The 4,959-nt window shown below is 42.3% G+C and overlaps 1 pseudogene; it reads right to left on the reverse strand.

Annotated features, from left to right (window-relative positions):
- Positions 1-3,861: 3,861 nt before the first annotated feature.
- Positions 3,862-4,090, reverse strand: LOC136171184 (CDC42 small effector protein 1 pseudogene; annotated as a pseudogene).
- Positions 4,091-4,959: the final 869 nt, after the last annotated feature.

Here is a 4,959-nt window from a genome sequence, read left to right on the forward strand (position 1 = left end):
TGTTAAATGAGCAGGGTGACAATATACAGCCTTGCATACTCCTCTCTCAATTTTGAACCAGTCCATTGTTCCATGTCCAGTTCTAACTGTTGCTTCTTGTCCTGCATACAGGTTTCTCAGGGGACAGGTAAGATAGTCTGATATTCCTACCCCTTTAAGAATTTTTCTCAGTTTGTTGTGAAGCACACAAAGGCTTTCACATAGTCAATGACGCAGAAATAGATGTTTTTCTGAATTTCGCTTGTGTTCTCTATGATCAAACTGATGTTGGCAATTTGATCTCTGGTCCCTCTGCCTTTTCTGCTTAGTCACTCAATTGTGTCCAACACTTTGGGGCTCCTCGGATTATAGCCTGCCAGGATCCTCTGTCCATGGAACTTCTGCGGCAAGAATAGAAGAATGGGTGCCATTTCCTCCTCCAGTGAATCTTCCCAATCCAGGGATCAGACCCGAGTCTCCTGTGTCTCTTGCACTGCTGGCAGATTCTTTACCTGCTGAGCCATTGGGGAAGCCCAATCAAGTTTTACTTTATTTGTAGAGATAGTTGTGTCTTAGAGCAATGGGCCCATATCTAACTTTGATGAATAAAGTGCCTTATACATCAGTGAGCTGATCTAAGTAACAACTGTCATCATCATCATCATCATCATGATTGCTTACTATATACAAGACAGGTATTAGCCTATTTAATCCCCATCTCATGCTTGCCTGCTCAGTTGTGGCTGAGTCTTTGGACCCCATGGTCTATAGACTGCCAGGCTCCTCTGTCCGTGGAATTTTCCAGGCAAGAATACTGGACTGGACTACCATTTCCTCCTCCAGGGGATCTTCCTGACCCAGCAATGGTAACTGCATCTTCTGCAATTCCTGCATTGGCAGGAAGATTCTTTATCACTACACGACCTGGGAAGCCCCATTTCCCCCCATAATTAACCTTATTATTATTATTATTGTTATTTTGGCTGCTGCACACCATTCCGTATCCCAGTTTCCCAACCAGTGATTGAATTCATGCCCCCTACATTGGAAGCAAGGATTTTTAACTACTGGACAACCCAGGAATTCCTTCATAATTAACTTCTAAAAGTAGGTGAAAGACATCACTTTCTTTGTTTCACAAATGACAAAACTGAGGCACAGAGAAGTTAAATGATTTTCCAGAGTCACAGAGCTAGTAAATGACAGAAATCTGCTTCCAGTTCAAGTAGTTTGGCTCTGAAGTCCATGCTCATAGCCTTTACAGGTTAGTCTCTCCATAAGGAATAATTCTTTCACATGTCCTCATTTTCTGTGAACTGTGTTTACACTTTTGGGGAATATAACTTATTCATGATATATCTTATTACATATGTATTATCTATTAAATCATTAATCATCCCTAGATTGCATATTTTACTTTAGATAGCCAATGAGTACTAAAGTCAAACTGGCTATTGCACCAAAATGTTGTTCCAAGAATGTCTTGCATAATTTATATTAGATGTGGAAACAAGCAAGCATCCTTAAAAAGTCATGCTTGTAGCAATGCAGGTGCATCTTCTCTAATCATCTCATGAAATAAACATCTGACTGACTCATGTGTGTTCTGCAGTCTCAGCTATTATAAAGATGTGACAACTTACAGAAACATTTGAATGAAAAGGTCATCCTTGTCAATTGGCCTTACTTCATAATTCTCAACTCTATAAAGAGAGTATTTTAGATATATTCATCTGTGCGGATGTTTAAAATGAAGACTGCAAACTCTATAATCATTGCCATTCAATTCATAAAGCAAAGGTTTCAAAATATGATCAAGAAGGAAATAATTCCAAACAAACATTTTGGTCAAAATGTAGGCTAACAAACTAGGCATTTATCCAATTGTCCACTTTCAGAAATTGAGAGAAAAGCTGAATATCATCAGTCATGAAAAGGAGAAATGTCATGGTTTTCTCAAAAATTTCTAAAGTTTTTAGACACTGGAGTAGGCTTAACAAAAACTAGCCCAGGAACAGAAAAGACACACCATACTCACAATAATTATATATACTGCTATCTCATTATTCTATAATGAATATTCTCCTTATTCATTATTTTAGGTTCCAAATAAATACTATATTTTCACAGAGACATTTCATGTAGTTTAAGAGTCAAAGTAAGTATTAGCAAATACAAAAAGTTTCATGAACAAGGATCAACAGGGCAGAATCAACTCATATGAAGGGAAACACCAATAAGTTGTGACTAGGATGCTTCCCATTACTGAGCTAACATGACCTCCACCTTCTCATCTCAGAGCAGGCAGGAGCTCATCTATTCTGCCCTCCTAAATAACTTTCAAGGAAGGGAACAGAACAAAACACCCGAGAAAACTGAATGTACCCTGAAGACCCTGTGCCTCCATTATTTTCCCACCTAAAGCAGACTCTTCAGCCAGGGTGGCAGTCAAACATTGGTCTTCAGACAAAACTCCCTGAGTCTTATTTGTGTCTGGTTCTCAAACCAGGGCACAGAAATACAGCTTAAAATTTGGGGAGGAGAACGTGGGCTACCTGCAGCACTTCTGTTTCTCTCCCCCTTCCCCAATCCCATAACACACTGTTCAGGCCTCCACACCACAGGAACCCCTCCTCCAGAGAGCATAAGGATAGAGCAGTACAGTACACATCCCTCACAGAGACATGAACCCACACAAACGCAAGTCACACACTGAAAAAAAGAGTATGGAGATTAGGTGCAGCCCAACTGAGCCTACTTTACAAGTGGCCCTCAGTCATTCATGGATAAGGCTTAGGGTGAACAAATGGAAATCAGGTAAGAGGAAAATATTTCAACTCTAGAGCAGCGGCTCTCAGCTGGTGGTGACTTTGCCCCTTAGGAGACATTTACCCCATCTGGGGACATTTTTGGTTGTCACAACTGGGGTGGGTCAGGGATGCTTGCTAAATGTTCTATAAAGCACAAGACAGTCCCTCACTGCCAAGAAATAACCAGCCCAAAACGTCAAAATTGCCCAATTTGAGAAAATTTGCTCTTGTGATCTTCCAGCTCCAATTTTGTCAGGACCTTAAGCCCACTCAAGGATGACTATTTTCAGTCTATTTATCTCACCACTCCTCCCATCCTCAGTGATCAGTAAGTCTTGTGACCTAACTCCTAGTTTCCTGGGTTCCTCTCCAAGATCCTTCTTTCTGCTCTCACTTAGGTCAGCAGGAAGGTTGGCAGAGGGCAGATCCCCTAGACTTAAAAGGAATGTCTTCAGTTTAAGACTCTCCTCTTAACTCTTATCCAATAGGAAGCAATAAGGCTCCTGAGAGGGATGGGGTTAAGGACAAAGGTAGTTGCAAGGTGGGATAAGTAAAGAACTCATCTTAAATTAAAAAAGGAAAGATCTTAGGGAACCAGCAATGCTATAGAAACATAGGGTTAAAAGCCTAGTTAGAGAAAGAACCTGGCATTAACAGACATACTGAGGGACTGGGAGCTTAAAGTCTGAGATCTAAAGAGAAAGAGCAGACTAATCAGTGGTTATCCTTCTGGCCCGGACTTGTCATCTACTTCAGTTCATTCCAGGAGGAAAGAGAAGGCAGGGAGGAAGAAAGCTTCTCAGCAAAGATGACTTCAGCTTTCTTCCTCTCACCTACTCACCACATGTAAGGAGTTCCAGGTTGAAAGTTTAAAAATGTGGCACCTAGACCATCATTTAGGAGAAGGGAACTCATTCCAAGTTCCCAGAAAACCCCTATCTCAGATTTGAGAGTGTCAAGGAAAAGAGGGATCCTGGGTTCACTGATTCTAAGAGGAATACTGATGGGGGCAGCATCTCTTCTGGGCTGGACAGAGGGAAGCCTGGACACAGAAGACCCATTCCTGTTGGAGCTACAAGCCCCGAGAATTGCTCTATGGCCTCTTAGTTTCCCTTGGATCTAATCTGCTCCTGAACTGCACCTGTCATGGCAAGTCCATCTCCCTCCCCAGACCCAATGTGAGTCAGGTGGACAAAATTCACTGGTTCCCCAGTCATGGTCCAGTCAATCCATCTCCTCTTCTTCTATGACTGGGGTCTCTTTACCATGCAGCAGCCTAGTTTGTGTCAAAATTCACTCATGTTCCCTGATGGTCCCAGTTTCACTCCTCTGCTTGAGGCCCCCAAGGGATCTTTTTCTGGAGCCTTGACTGCCCTCTCCTCACTCCTCTCAGGTATAACAACACCCTGAGTTTACTCAGCTGGACAGAACTAGAGGAAGTGGAGTCCTTGGAGCCCTTACCTGAGTAGCGATGGTCAGCATCTAGGATGCTGAGAGAGACACTGACCTGAGGTCAGAGAGTGGGGTGGGCAGGCAGGAACAAGGTTGTGTCTTCCACAGACTTGGAACCCTGCTCCGGTCCTGCACCTAGGCATTCAGTAATAGCTGCTGGGGGGAGGGGGGCGTTCCTGCTCTGGGACACACCAGTGTGGGTTCTTGGACTGGTTCCTATGCGTGGTGGGGGAGCTAAGGGTGGACCTGCTGAGGTAGGACCGGCCAAGGGTGGAAAGAGCCAGGACACAATTACAAAGCCATCGGGAGGAAGTGCTGTGCAGTCGGTATTTTGATTTTTATTTAAAATTCCAATTGTTTTTGTTGATATATAGGAAAACAACTGACTTTGTATCTTTCAAATTTGCTATAATAATTTATTAGTTTCAGAATTGTTTTGTTGATCTCAGAATTTTCTGTATAGACAATCATTAAAAAAAAAAAAAGTTCTATTTTTTCCAGTATTTATTATCTCTTACTTTCTTTTCTTGCCTTGTTGGATTAGGTAGGATTTGCAGTAAGGTGTTGAAAAGGAGTGATGAGAAGGGAATATATTTGCTGATTCTTGACTGTGGCATAAAACTATTTGGTTTCTATTTGTTGTTGTTCAGTCACTAAGCCTTTGTGGTCACATTCGACTGCAGCATGCCAGGCTCCTCTGTCCTTCACCATCTCCCAG

Source organism: Muntiacus reevesi, chromosome 6, assembly GCF_963930625.1.
Source record: "Muntiacus reevesi chromosome 6, mMunRee1.1, whole genome shotgun sequence".
Lineage (NCBI taxonomy): Eukaryota > Metazoa > Chordata > Mammalia > Artiodactyla > Cervidae > Muntiacus > Muntiacus reevesi.